The sequence below is a fragment of the Macrosteles quadrilineatus genome, unplaced genomic scaffold (assembly GCF_028750875.1).
Source record: "Macrosteles quadrilineatus isolate MER2022 unplaced genomic scaffold, UCM_ALF_1.0 Scaffold_1__1_contigs__length_201487025, whole genome shotgun sequence".
Lineage (NCBI taxonomy): Eukaryota > Metazoa > Arthropoda > Insecta > Hemiptera > Cicadellidae > Macrosteles > Macrosteles quadrilineatus.
The window spans coordinates 49,831,667-49,848,073 of record NW_026542594.1 but is presented as its reverse complement, the minus strand read 5'-3'; the positions used below and the strand labels follow the sequence as shown (position 1 = coordinate 49,848,073).

The 16,407-nt window shown below is 35.3% G+C and overlaps 1 non-coding gene across 1 annotated transcript; it reads left to right on the top strand.

Moving 5' to 3' along the window:
• The first annotated feature begins 12,239 nt into the window (after positions 1-12,239).
• On the top strand, positions 12,240-12,326 carry Trnastop-uca (transfer RNA opal suppressor (anticodon UCA)). Its single transcript has one exon. It is a non-coding gene; the product is annotated as a tRNA-Sec (tRNA).
• The last annotated feature ends 4,081 nt before the right edge of the window (positions 12,327-16,407 follow it).

The following is a 16,407-nucleotide window of genomic DNA, read 5'->3' as shown; positions in this document are numbered from 1 at the left end:
TGCATTGAACAGCGCCATGAAGAGCGCTTGCAATCCTTTCGAATCTGGGTCATTGCGTCGTCCTTAAACTTTTTAATAAACTAACTGCATATTCTTGTTTTTCTCTAAAAAATATTTGTATATATGTAAAAAGAATTTTAACATTTTTACCAATCTTTAAGCCCAAAATAAGCTGATTACCTACAATAACATTGTCGAAATATATGTCACCAAGATCTTTTAAATCAGTTAACAATTGGGGCTACAAACAGTTAGAACTTAAGCCCCTTACATTTGCACGCGCCAGACAGGTAGAGCGCAGCCTTTAGGTTATTGTAATGAGTTTCTATTAAAGGAACCTTTATAGAACTTAAGTTATATAGCCAATATTATACTAACATAAACATAATTAAATTCCCGTAGATAAAAACCAATCTTAAAGTTGCTATGTGGATTATTCCATATGAATTATTCCATATCACTGAAAATGTGTGTAACCTTTGTAATCTATATAAATAAAATTAGAGTTTTGTCTGTACATTGCTTAGAATAATGAACTTTTTGGTTATTTTTACATTTCATAGGTCAGAGAAACCGAATCAAACCTTATCTCAATTTCTGTCTGTCTGTCTGTCTGTCTGTCTGTCTGTCTATCTGTCATTCTCTTGGTAACGCTAAAATACGCACTTTATTACAACTACTCCTCAATAACTATAGCACTGTCCCGCCTGAAACTTATTTTCCAAATACTATACATATATGAGATGGTTTTAGACGTATTTCATCGAATATGAGACAGTTAGATATTTAACAGTAAACCCTTGAAAATCAAGTTTTTGTCGAACTTCTGGAATTTCTGGAAGCCCATGTTAACCTTATGAGAAATGAAATTATTGAATCTTAACAGCTGTTTCAATTAAACAAGTTGGTTCTGTTCTGTGATGTTCAATAGCATTAAAGTTACAAGGATTACCAACAGGGTGCAGCACTAGCACTATTATTTCTTTTACATTTATGACAACAGCTAATTTGCAACCTGGAGGCGAGTGAGCGTAGCGAACGAGCTAACCTGAAGGCAAGTGAGCGTAGCGAACGAGCTAACCTGAAGGAAAGTGAGCGCAGCGAACGAGCTCCAACATACAGGTGAGTGAGCGTAGCGAACGAACTTCAACCAGGACGTGATTGAGCCATGCAAACGAGATCAGATAGTAAAAATAAAAGTAAGCCTACCGTTATAGGATCGACCGGCAGACACAGAGGTAATTTAACCTTTTATTGATTGTCATACCGATCCGGAACAACAAAAAACAACATAAAATGAAGCTATGTATAATAGTTTGGCCAGCATATCTTAAAATATGCAAACCAACTGCTGTTCTTTATATAAGAAGGTTTCAACTGAATATTATAAGATCCCCGTGCGTAGAACGGGTACACAGCTAGTCACTAGATAAAATTGTACTTAATGTTATTGTAATGCAAATTTGTTATGCAACCTCTATAGAGCTTAAGATATCCAAATACATATCATTAAATGCCCATGCATAAAAATCCAATCATAAATTTGCTATAGTAAGTGAATATATATCTTAAATTTATATTGTTGTAAACAAATCTTACTAATATTATAAATAAATGTGAAAGTTTGTGTGTTTGTTTGTTTGTTTGAAGTTCAATCACGCATTAACTACTTGATTGATTGAGCTGAAATTTGGCATGATGATAGCTCACATACCCGATTAACATATAGGCATATTCTTATCTCAAAAATCCTTTCGGACTCCGCCCCAGTGGCTCTGTAGTTCCCCATGTTAACCTTATGAGTATTCATATTTAAAGGGAATTAAAGATTTTAGTCAGCGGTTTCAACTAAAAAAGTTGGTTCTATGATATGCAAAAGCATTAAAATTTATAAGGTTTACCAACAGGGTGCAGCACTATTATTATTTATATATATACTTTTTTATGAAAACAGCTAATTTTTACCAAGTAGCAACAAAAAACTGTGAACGAAAAGCTTGAGTATAAATGCAATAAGCATTTTATATTTATATGCCGACCCCGTACGAAGGATGGGTACTCTGCAAGTATATAATATATTTGCAATTAGTATCCTATAGTAATATTTTAAGTTAATTTTGCTGAATACACGACCTATGATTTATTATTACAATCTAAACAGAAAAAGGTGACACAACTGGATGTTTTTAAAAGTTTCCTAAATTTTGTTTTCTTAATCTCTTTATTGACGTCTGTGTCTTTAGTTCTAAGGGTTTGCCCCGTAGTACCATCACAAAAATAATATATTAACACATAACAACATGTTTAATCTCTGAATAAAAATCCCACAACATAAAATCGGTAGAAGGTTTACTAATTGAAAAAAATAGTTCTGTTCTAAAATAAAATCACTATAAATTATTATAAAATCAAACTGTCATATAACCTAACCAAACTTGCTGATAAAGGAAAAATCGAATGAAGGTTTTTCTAATAGAAAAATCTAATAAAAATTTTTGTCAATAAAATAAAATTATAAATGCCTTAAATTCCAACAAAAGATGTACAGTCAAGAAGTATTCTAAGCTAAATCTTTGATAAAAAGTTATAGACTACAGCGTGAACCAAACTGGCAATCAAAAGATTATCAGGCAGGATATTGCGACAGGATATGCAAGATATCCCATAGTAGTCCTATGGTCAACCTGGGATATCCCAGGATATCCGCAGGGATGCGTAATGTTCCCGCCCGGGGATGCTCTATCGATACTCCCAAAAGATTATAGTGCTGCAACCTGTTGGTAAACCTTATAACTTTTTAATGCTATTGCATGTCATAGAACAAACTTATTAGTTAAGTGGCAAAGTAGTAATAGTCCAGTCAAATCGTCGTGGAAATCTACCTCACGTTACAAAAAATAACTGTTACGAGTTTTTTTCTTAACTTTTTTTTTTTTTTGGGGCGCTGAATCCGAATCTGAAGAGATCCAACACTCTCTTCAAGCTACTTACTACTGATCCAGGCAGTGCTGCTACCTTTGGGTGTTTCAGGGAACTACGTCCAATCTCGGGGTAACGTAGTACAATCACCGCTGCTCTTTTGTTATTCATCAGATTGAAATATTTGAATGCCAATTGCGTTCGCTACGGTGTCGCATCGGCACACATTTCACCTGCATGTCCCTTAGTAGATTTATGCTTTTGATTCGGCTGTAGATAATTATTAAAAGAAATTATTAGGAGAACTGTTCCCGGTTGGGTATCGTAAATGCAAATGCAATTATCTGCTTGCAATATTAAGTGGGCAAGCATTTTAATCCATTCCAAAGTCAATGCTACATCTGTGCAGCAGGATTATAAGTCAAGTGTTAAATATAGGGGTCTGACTTACAGGAAGTATAAGTGAGGCAACGATGGCGTCATAGTTTAGTTCAAAATTCCTCCGTGAACAGTGTTGTAGTAGAGAACACAGCGCGTAATTTTTACTTCACTATTAGTTAATTATAAAATTAAGAAAAATTATAAAATTAATCTTACAATTTTTCTATTATTAAATTAAACTGTCATAACCTAACCAACATAACCAAACGTGCTGATAATGAAAAAATCTAATAAAGGTTTACTAATCTAGTTCGCTCTAGTTAGCGCCTATAATCGACGATAGTGTAAATAGCTTACTGCTGGCAGGAAAATGATTTTTCTGTACAGTAATTAGGGACCGATAGTACAAAGAAATAATATCATGTGGATCACGTTCCCTTTTTATATATGGTATATTACATGCACTTGTTTTCAGTTAGCGTCCATAATCAACGGCAGTACAAAGGGGTTTATGAAGAAATCAAACATATTCCCGTATTAAAATGACTGGCGGACAGAACGACAATGTACTATATATTATAATTAATTACTATTGTGTTGGTATGACACATAAATGGCCGGACAAGTCAACCCAACACTTCGACTTTTTAGATGGTGGCGTGTTGTCGGGGTAGCATCTTGACGACAGCCCCTTACTGTTAGAAGAGAGTGTCAAATTTTGTTCTATCTTCTCAGTTTTCTAATTATAATTCAATTTATTAATTTACTTTACGCGTTTACTTTGACATTCGAATTTTGTTATTGTTTGAGGACTTACAACTATTTATGTTTTACATAAGTTAAGGGAGTTGAATTTTGATTGAATAGGCCTACCTACATTTTAAAATGTATTTAGATGTGTTTACTTCATTTTCTTGTAGCAGTAGCAATCGCTTTACTCATTGAAACTAGCATCCAATTAAGTTTCATTTGAGGATTAAAAATAGCCTATCTATATAATTAATACGCTACATGAAACTTTGTCGGTTGAACTCCTCCGCCATTTCTTAACCGATTTTATCCATTGACGTCTCATTGGAAAGATCGTGTCGCGTAGATTTGCAAACTGGCCTTACATTTTTGAAAAAGACCCCTGGGCTCTGCCCCAGTGGCTTTGAAAGTTCCCATGTTATCCTTATGAAGAACATAATTGTTTACATTTTGATCAGCTGTATAATTTAATTGCTGTTATTTATTATTCAATTCAATGAAACGCATTGAGTACATTTATTTACTATTTGAGTTTGTGTAAACATAACCTCCAAGACGGATCGTGTTAGTATGGTTGTATCTTAAATTTGTGTATTTATCGTTGTTTTGTGTCGCTATGACGGATCGTGTTAGCATGATGGTAACTAAAATTTGTGCATTTATCGTTGTTTTGTGTAGCAATAATTTGTTTATTTGTTGTTTTTTTCTTTTAAATGCCTCCGACGCGACTAAAACGAAACATAGACAGGAGGCGTAATCGTGATAACGACCGCAGCTACAGAACAGGGGCGCGTAATAGACCTAACTCATCACAGTCAGCACCTGACCCTGAACAATCTCAACTATTAGGCTACAAATGCGCCCTAACACTACCCCAAAACGACTTTTCCTTGTCAATTGGCCCTTTATCAATGACCTGTGTTGCCTGCACAGCGAGGCATTTTGAGAAGGAGAAAACCGGACGGATTGCTTTAGGTTTATCACCCATGTAGCACAGATGGTTGGGCCAACGTTGGTAAATTGTGGAGCCACACAGTTGGCCAACGGTAGAAATGTCACCTCTTTAAACTGTTTTCCAGCCAACCATTGACCAACCGTTTTATTTCACACAAATAATAAAGATTTAGTACGAAAAGCATAATTATTAGTTGAGTAAATTGATTAAATAGTTCATAAAAACAAATTTTGAAAAAAAGCTAGAACAAAATTTTTTGTCCCAGACGGGTCTCGAACCCGGGTCCTTCGACTTATGAGCCTCTTACTTTACCACTGAGCTATCTGTGATTGTTGATATAGAGAGTTTTCAAGTGGTGAAAGAGTAGCCGACAGTTGCAATGGTCGCAATACTTCAAACATTTTTGATACTACACAGTATAATATGATTCTGTTAATCTGTTAAGGCATCATAAGTAGTTATTATTATTTTTTTTAGTTAGAGAGGATACTGGTATTTTAATATAGATTAATTAATTACTGTTAGATTATTAATGCTATTATAATTGCCTGTTATATGATTAATTACTCTTTCCCCTTAAATTGTTGCAAATAAGTTAAAGAATATTAATTTAAAAAATATTTGCATTATTATAATTATTAAAATTCATTGTTGTAGCCCCGGAACTGTAATATATAAAATATCTGGTTTTACAATACCTTTATCAGTTCCAAAAACTTTTGGAAACTTTTGGAACTGATAAAGGTATTGTAAAACCAGATATTTTATTATAATTATGTTGTGAAAGCTAGACCCAGAGAATGAACGTCGTGTAAACTCAACTATGGACCATCGTTGGTCCAACAAAAGTATCTTTTGTTGGTCCAACGGAGTGAAAAACGGTTGGACAACGGTTGGCTTGATGTATGATACCCAGCAATGCATATTAATGTATTTCATTAACAATGAACCAATGTTGGTCCACAGTTGTAAATATTGGTTGGCCCAACTACGAGATATACAGTTGGACAACGGTTGGTTGGTTGTGGAAGCTCCAACCAACCATCGACCAACTGTCCCACAGTTGGCCAACGTTGGCCCAACCATCTGTGCTACATGGGCAATAACTAAGATAAACATGGTCTGAGTTATACACCGGTAATCTTTGAGTTGACTCTTTTAAACTCATTGTAAATATGACTGTTATTCGTTTTGAAATAACTTCTGTAATACTTTGCAATTGCTCGAATTCGAGCAACATGTACACTAGTAATGAATTAAACTTGTAATATTTATTTTGGCATTTGGTTAGGTATTATGTTATGGTGTCTCTCATTTGCTATCTTATGTTTCCAGTTATTAGTCTTTAAAAGGAATTAAACGTGACGTAGGTGACCAACCGAAATAAAAAGACTTATTCATCATCAATATTTATTCATACTGTATTGTATAATCTAATTCCTACGGGAATAAATGAAATGCTAAGTTCCTTCTTATAGGTAACGTAACTGTAAGTTTTCTTTTCAAACAGGCACCTTAAACAATAATGAATCGTTATCTTAAAAAACAAACGAACGAGATCTAATAAATAGTAATCAATACCAACACTTGGATATAATTTTAGCAAGTTTCCCAAAAGAGAATAAGTTATTACCGCAGCATTCTAATAATAGGATATTGCTAATCTTAGGTAAGTTGGTTTTTTTTGGATAGGCCAGATTGATTTCAATTAAGAAGCTAAAAAAATAATAGCAATGTTTACTTCGCATATTAGACGGAATGAGCTATACAACTGGCATAATTAAACTTAGATAATACTGTATGGATAGGAAAACTAACAGTACCTAATTAAAATAAGGGGTATGTGTACGAAAAAATCGACTTACTTGTTATTATTGTGTCTAAACATGTAAAATATCATTTATTTCCACATGCTTTCTGCATTTATAAAGTTTTTTTTTCAAAATTACTTTAAAACTGTTGCCTAACTATAGGTAGATTGAAATTCACTATTTATTTTTCCAGAAAACATAGGAGATTTTTTAAAAGGATAAATATATACTGAAGAAGATTAAAGAATTAGTTTGGCTTACATAGGATTTTTTAACTTTTTTAATTTTTTTTAATTTTTTGACTTTTTAATAACTGGTCTGCAAATAGTTTATAATTAATTACATAACATCATTAAACGACTAATCTATTCCTATCAGTGTTTAAAGGAGGCTCGGGATTGGAAGAAATCGCTCCGATGTTTCGTTCCGATTTCAATTCCGCTGTCATCCCGATTCCAGACAGACGACACAAGGCGTTATATTCAGACCTCGGCTATATTCGTTATGGTTCGGAAGCGCTCGGGATGGCGCGGTGGTGCTGGGTTATTCCTCCAGAGAAGGTCTCGTAAATGACCGTGGCATTCTGACTCCGCCCACCACTAACACACCCCTCCTTCCCCTACAACGGGTCTCCGCCTTCGGTTCTTGCTCCTCCCTCAACCAATGTTGGAGCCCAGGCGTTACTCCGAAAGGCAGTGGTCAGAAAAGAATGCATTGCTAAGGCACTGGTTCGAAACAATCTGCACGCTCAGGCACTGCTCCGAAAGACAGCGGTCCGAGAGGCAGTGGTTCGAAAATAATACAAAGATGAGGCACTGGTCCGACAGATTTAGCATGGTCAGGCACTGCTCCGAAAGGCAGTACTCAGAAAGGCAGTAGTCCGAAAATGATTTTCGAACCAGTGCCTTTCGGAGCACTGCCTTTCGGACCACTGCATGGATCTCTCTCTGGACACTCCCAAATGATGTTAAGCGATTCTAATATATGATAAGATATTACAACGAGAAAGATTTTATTAAATATAGCAAACATTTTATTTTTTAGCTTAATAAACGAAAGATGATAATGGGACAGATGTACATAGTTTTACTATGTATTTAGCCTATAAAAAACGATTGGAATTTTTCATAGATTTTACCATATAACTTTTATACTTCTCATCATTGGAGTCTTAAGAATAAGGATTCATTCTTTGCTCTTATTGGTCTTGCCACAAAATGTGACATTCGGTACCTTCTTTTTCGTCAGATATCGAATTGAGATAATCGTACCCCTTTGCAAGTCTTTCAGACAGTAGTGCATTATATCCCTGCATTTCATAAGGAGCGAGTTAATGTAAACCTTTTTTAACATGTACACGATAGTCGAGATAGGTAGATGGAGTTGAGAAGTTCTTGTCGAAACGGTGGATTAGCCGTAGTGATGGGAGTTGGCGTTAATTTTCCATACCTATCTCTCTGAATTAAAGTATACTTTTAAATGAGCTCTAAAGGATTGGTGGATGAGCAGCCCCTTTTGTTAGAATCAAAGTCAAAATTAGTTGAAAGTGTCTTCTAGAAGAGACCAACCCTCACTTGATTTGGATATTTCTGCTCCCAACCATGTATAGGGCCAACCTGCTTCTGCAACTTCGCCAAGCGTTGTAACCCATGAGAACACAGTGAGATCCACATTGATTGGAGTAAACAGCATGAGTAGTTTTAGGCTACTTGAATAGTCAAATTTTCGACTCTTCTACATCACGCTTTCTTCATCAAACTGCGCTAGTGGGTACGGACCTATTTTTAATCCAAAGTATGATTCAAATTGAGGCTTGGATTTAATGTGGAATATCACGTGCTGACTGAGGGGGGCAGATTCTTCTTTAATCTTTGCTGTTGCCATCACAGCTCGCAATTAAGGTCACCACTTCCTTTTATTCTGCACAGTTTATGGTCATTATAGGCTTGCCTATTTACGATTTTCGGGCTAGATCCACATCATTGATTCCCCTATCTCGGAAAAGCTCTCCACAGTGAGATGTTGCTCTCATGAGCACTTACTTGTTCATAGGCCATGCTGCAGGATCCATGACGCCACACTAATGGATAGATTCACTGCCATATCCCCTATGGTTTTGGTAATTAGGCTGGTTGTTTGCCAGATTTCAATGGTAAGATTTTAAACTTCGGAAATCACCATTATTTGTGGCAAGACCAATAAGAGCAAAGAATGAATCCTTATTCTTAAGATTCCAATGATGAGAAGTAGAAAAGTTATATGGTAAAATCTACGAAAAATCCCAATTGTTTTTTATAGGCTAAATACATAGTAAAACTATGTACATCTGTCCCATTATCATCTTTCGTTTATTAAGCTAAAAAATAAAATGTTTGCTACATTTGATAAAATCTTTTTCGTTGTAATATCTTATTACATTCATAATTCATTCATAATCATAATTATACGCCGAATTTTGTGTTTTCCGAACTAACTACAGGTACATTTTTGTATAGCATGCGTCGTTTAGGAGTTGTAAGTCGAAAACTGGTCAAATAATCAACCTTTTGGCCATGTTGATGAAAATATCCCAACTTTGAAAAGCTACGATGCGGAATTCAGTGCACTAAAAGACATCTTAGAACAACATTTTCCTTAGGATTCGTTATTTAGGAGTTATAAGCGAAAAACTGAAAAAAGTGCGAAATTTTCATATTTTTTCGACTCCCAAAACTCAAGCAGACGTCAGAATCCGTCGCAAACTCACAGGAGTCTTATTTGGGACCCCCAGAAGGCATTAAAACACTTTCCAGCATTAGACGATTTTTTGGGGAGCACACCCTATATTTGATCTAATTTGCCTGGACTAATAAGTCAAAAACATCATCTGTACAAATTCAAAAGAATACAGGATGTTTGGTGCTGTAGTCAGTGTCAAAGATCTTAAGCTAGTATTCCTGTGTGTTGCTATAATACTCAATTATTTTAGTTACATCACACTCTTCTTTCCAGAAATAAAAAGTGTGCCTCAATTTGCTTTGGACATTTATATATGTCTTGTTGAAGCTGATAAATAGTATAAAAACCTTCTGCAAATTTTAACTTTTAAAATGAGACACAGCACGTGACTTTTATGTACGCATAATGGTAGCATATTGCGTTAAATATAATTTTAACGAATTATCCGTTAACGCATTTAGTGAAAGTATTGAGCGAAGTTAGTTGAAGAGAAGTATGTCTTTACTAAACTCATACAACCTTAATCTTTTATTGCACATTAAAGAATTCATAGTGCATTGAATACTAGGTAAAAGTAGAGTAATTTAAAAATACACAGGTTAGTTTTGTGGCACTTCTTTTTGTTTTAAAACATGTTTTGATTCTAATCAAATTTGCAAGGTTTTAAATATATCTGACTGTAGCAGACTATACTTTTTGTGACAGTATATTTAATGCAGATAATAAAAACCCTATTGAAAAAAATCATTATTTTGGATGAATGTTGAAAATATGAGATGCAAAAAAGGATTAAAAAAATGCGTATTTGTAAGGCAATTTGCACGAATAATGTTTACTTAAAATCAAAGACTGTTTATATTGTATTTATTTATTTATGTGTACTTTAGCATGAAAAATCCTGTTCCTACATTCATTCAAACGAGCTCACAAAATAGCATAATCGGACTATCGGATCGGGGTCAGGGAGATAAAAATTGGGTTTTCCTATTTTTAACCTCAAATGATAAAATTTTGCGATTTCTTTTCAAACAAATTTGTAGAGCTCAAAAAGAAAGAACTTAGTATACCAAAGCGTTTGGGTACAATTAATGATTACGGAGAAAACTTAAAAGACGTAAATTTGTATTCCCATGTTAATCTTACGGAGAATAGATTACTTTTGAAGTTTGCTTGTTTATTGATGTACGTTCTATATTAATTTATAATTTTAATCACACTAATTCAATATCGAAACTCCCCAAACAAAATAATAAACACATTTTATTTAATTTTTGTTACATACTAAGCTTTTAGAATTTCACTAAAACCCCACTTATGTATTACTCTCCCTATAACAGCAACCCTAAGTACTTGCTAATTGTAGTTGATATATAAATAGGGAATAAATCTGACATATGTTGAACATTTATTTAAGTGGAAATCCAATCAGTGTATATGGCAATACGTTTATGCTGCAGGTTTGCTGTGGCAGATATTTTTATAGTTTATAATACAGTAGTACATTTACAAATAAAACTGATGGGAGTTTCAATTTATAATAAATATCGTAGGCCTACTATTAATTGTTTCTAATATATGAAGGAAAATTGATTTTGAAAATAAGCAAAAAGAAAATGTTGTTATTATTAAAATAATAGTATATATTATGAAATAATCATATTCTGTAAAATAACAATGCCCAAATTATAATGTGACATGTCATAGTCTGTAGATTGCCTATTATAATGTGACATGTCATAGTCTGTAGATTGCCTATTATAATGTGACATGTCATAGTCTGTAGATTGCCTATTATAATGTGACATGTCATAGTCTGTAGATTGCCTATTCTTTTTTGTGTGCTAGTGTGTGACAAACTACTCCTTCATTTTATGCTAGACGCTATTTCAAAACGAGCCGTCCAACAAGTTACTACAGTCAGAATTCTAGGCGTTGCAATACGAGGCGAAGGCGATTTCTACGAAACACTACTTCTCCGTTAATAATGGACGGATTTTAATAAACGAGGTGTCATAATAAAGTATTTGTTGTGTAGACCCCCCCTTTCAACAATTCCTGCAATAAAAGTCCTCTGGCTTTGCCCCACAGGCCATCAAAATCCCAATGTATTTCTTATGAGGGAAATATTTTGTTTACTTAAACAGACGAATAATTTGTATTAATTGCAGCTTTTCATAATACACACAAGAGCGTTCATTTTCAGAATGAGTTAGTTTTTAGTTTCAATAACTGGAGTAAAGTGAGCATTTTTTTTGAGTGAGTTCGTTTTCAGTTTCGATAACTAGAGTGGAGTGATTGATAACATTATCTTTAAATAGACTTTTTTAAGTCATAGGAAATTTTGACTGTTATTAGTTTTGAAAATAACGCCTGTAATACTTAGCAATTGCTCGAATTCGAGCAACAGATGCATTAGTACTACCAATTATTAGTAAACAACGACTCCAAATGCTTTCTAGTTTTCCCAACAGATGTCGCACCAGTCAATTTTTTCGAAACTATTAAGATATAAAATTGTGTAATAAAAACTGCGACAAGCGATACTTTTATAAAATTAACTTATTTACGTATAATTTAATTAAACGGCATTTGCACAGGTTCTCGAGTGGTAGTTAATGAGTAATTACGATTATAAATGTTTAGTTCTCGCAGGAATCGTCGCAACCAACGTCCGCATATATAGCTCGCACACTCTCCACTACACTGCCCAACTGAACCTCGGCGGTCCGGGGTGCAGGCTTCAAACCTGTAGCCGATTAGCGTCGGAGTGGTTCGACTCCACCTGTTGGGCGATATTTTTGTCTATCCAATGTTCAATAAAACCCACAATTCAATAAATATTTTTTCGCTATGATCTTTGAAAAATATCTTTAAACAAAATATAAATAGTTTCACAATGAGACAAACAACTTGAAAATCATTTGATTCTTGTCAATGTATTTACTGTGATGTGTTCGAAATAATCCTCCTCACGTCTATAAAGTATAAAGTAGTTTAAAGAGTATAAAATAGTATAAAGAGTATAAAGTAGTATAAAGAGTAAAGTAGTATAAAGAGTGAAATGTATGCAATCAGGTTTACAACATTATACATATTATTGTTTTTGAAAAAGTTTGCCAAATGTAAATAATTCTGTATTTATTATTTTATATTTTATAATAATTATGGAACAAGCTACGTTCCATAGTTTCACTAGGGTTTATGATGCATCAAGTAATAAAAATGGTTTAACAGATAGTCAGTTTGCACTTTTAGATCGATGAATCAAGAACCACCATCATCATTATGGAAAACAATTATCGAATTTAGCTTCAGTTTGTTATACAATTATTAAGATAATTTATAAATGAAACGTGACTGCTGGGTGACTGCTGTTGCGTTGCGTTCGTGAAAATAAAAGCGATTTTTCATGTAAAATGCAACAGTCTAGTTGAAAACGTATCAGGAGAGCAGAGAGCGGTAGAATCAACAACGGCTAACTCTACATGATTAAACTTTGTTTTTGTACTTACTTGAAATACTTGTCTTCTACATCGTTGACCGACATGTCGGATAGATTGCGTCATAATACTATTTACATAAAAACACTAAAAAATATCTACATATACTTTTACTTCTACTTTTGTGGTGGACGTGTCACGTTAAAAAAAAGGGGTTCACTTTCCAACTCATGCAAGGCGTACAATGGCCTATTTAGCAGTCCATCACGAATCGCCCTCTTAAAGTCTGGCAGGTCCATGTCACGCACTCGCTTAGGCAAGGTGTTGAAGACCCTAATTGCCGAACGCGGGTAACTCCTCATTGTCTGTGCAAGTCGGCACCGAGGCATATCAAGGTCTGGGGCTCTGCGGGTATTGTGAGTGTGGACCTCCTCCCTCCTGCCAAAGAGTCCCACCTTGTCTTTGAGCAGTACAAGGATGTCGAGGATATACTGGCTGAATACAGTGAGCACCCTATGCCGGATGAATATAGGGCGGCAGTGCTGCTTGTAGCCAGCAGATGACACTATCCTCATGGCTTTCTTCTGGAGCAGTAGGATGTCATGGGCTGCTGTAGAATGGCCCCATAGGACAAGGCCGTACGACACATGGCTGTGGAAGAGGGCGTGATAGACCATCAGCAGAGAGGGTTGACTTAAAGTAGGACGAAGTCTGCTTAGTAGGTAAGTAACTCTAGATAGTCTAACACATACCTTGTTTATGTGATGCTTCCAATTTAACCTGGGGTCGAGCCAGAAGCCCAGGAGTTTTACAGCCTCATCTTCCACAACAGGTTTGAGGGTACACAGGATGGTCTGTGTCTTGTCCTCATTCACCTTGAGCCTATTGACGGCAAACCAGCTCTTCGCTTCTTCCAGTAGGACAGTAGCTTCTCCACGGAGATCCTCTAGGTCTTTCCCTCTAGAGAACAGAGTAGTATCATCAGCAAACAGTAGAGTACGGTTGTTAAGTGAGAGGTCATTGATCATGATAGTGAATAGCACCGGCCCCAGCACCGAGCCCTGCGGCACGCCGTGAGGTATGCTGCCAACGCTGGAAGAGGCACCTCTCAGAGTGACATACTGTTTGCGGTCACTCAGGTATTCAGTCAGTGAGCCAAGGACTGCGCCACCCACCCCATACCTACTCAGTTTAGCAAGAAGGATTTTGTGGTTTACGACATCGAATGCCTTGCTCAAGTCACACAAACTTAGCAGGACAGACTCACCCTCCTCAAAAGCACTGGAAATAACGTCAACAAGGCTTAAAAGTGCAGAAGTGGTCGAGTGTTTACCTCTGAATCCGTGTTGGGCTTCCGTCAGAATGGCATTACCTTCCAAGTAGGCTATTAGTTGTTTCTTCATAACGGTCTCTATCACCTTGGAGAAAGATGGGAGGATAGATATCGGTCTGAAGTTGGACAGGAGTGAAGGGTCCCCTTTCTTGTAGATGGGTATCGTCCGGGCTATTTTTAAATTATCAGGAAACATACCCTTAGCTAGGCAAAGATTAATCAGATCTGCGAGGGGTGGTGCAATTAAGTCTATTACAGATTTTAAGATATTAGTTGACACTCCATTTACATCTTGAGTTGCCGAGGCTTTGAATTTCTTAACGGTAGAGATAATTTCATTGACACTCACCTTCGTCCAGCAGTTAAAGTTGTGTGTTTGGGTGAGATCCTTAACCGAATCCAGGGGGTCTTGTCTGCAACACGGGTATATTTGTGATGTCACACAATTTCTAGAGATTACTCATCTTACAAAAGATCTTAGAGAAAATAGTACTGTTTCCATTCAGGCTTGGATAAACTTGGCAATACTTTTTAAATCTCCATAAAAAAATGTACAACTCGTAACAAGTTCTTAGAAATTAGCGATATATTTTATTAGGTTTATATAATTTGTTTATCTTGTGGCTTTTCTAGTAGGTAGAAATTCATTTTATAAAACTAGTTTGGATAGTGTGTGATTCTAATTAGTTTATATTATTTGTAACTTAAATAATAATCCTTAACTTATCCAAGGCAAGGATTTGTAAATAAAAGTAACAAGTATGTAAACAATATGTTGGTATTTCAGACATAATCTCTGCAGAAGTAGACCACAACATGGACTGTTTGTTTCGGCTTTAGGTCTATCAAAACCGCGCAACCGCTTACTAACCCTCTTATAGGATTAAGTCCCGTCACATGTTAAAATAATTTATTCCTGAGATGACATATTACTAATATTTTTTATGGGAATTAAAGTTTTTTTTTACTTATTTAGAGCAAAGGAAAAGGCTGAAAGGCGAAAAATCGGTTCTCACCCAATATACTTCCGTGAAATGAAGACTTAGGGTTTCATTCAAATCATAGGGGGATATTTCGAAAGTAATATGAAATCGTTTATTTTATATTTTTCACCTGCTATCATTGGAGATGGTGAAAAATTAACATCAGTTTTTAATGAATAGAGGTGATAAATAATAAACATACTTTTCACCACACTATGATGTTTTTAGCTGTTTTACATACGTTAATTGGTGGCTGAAAGTTACGATTTGCTGGCCATGCCAGCTGTCATCGTCATTTGGGGGCCGAGCAGGTTTTTACAACCCTAGGGCCGCAAAATCAGCTGTCCGCTTACTTGTTTTTTAACATGAATGCATATTAAATGCACAATCAGTATCACCATTGCCTAGCAACTATTTATTATTATTTCTGCTAATTCCTCAACGATTTCTTGACATAACCTTAAAGTTGTAGTTGTGTTGACTGTTAGTGTACATTCTTATTGTGGTGAATAGTGGTAATAGGGTATAGTGTGGTGAAAAATAGCGTTCGTACCACAGACCGAAATGGTTTTGCAGCTCTCGATCGTTTAAAGTTCTCGACTTCGTCTCGAACTTAAAAACTATCTCGAGCCGGCAAAACCTCATTTTCGGTCCTAGGTACAAAATATCATTTACTTTACCTTAGTGTAGATATAAAGTAAATGGAAATATACTATTTCACTACACTACTATGAGTTGAGTTACAACCTGCGAAACATCATATTTTCAACACCTGTCTATTGTTTACTACCGAAAGTAACATTGTTTACAACAGAAAACTTTCCACTGTCAACAACTTCAAATATTTGTTATTGTTTTATCAACTGTTTCAATTTTCAACAGCTAAAGTAAATATTAATTTTACCTAACCCACCATGTTAAACTTCCCTATCCCAAGCGTAATGTATACAACTTCTTTCCTTCTCGAGTGATGTAAAGCTAAAAAAACTCACTCGGTGAGGTAATGAAACCCATTTAAATAACATTGAGTGCTTAACTTAAAAAATATACCTCTATGGAGCCAACGACGTTCAACGCTAGAAATCAGCTGTGCGCTTGAATGTTATGCTTTAAAGTA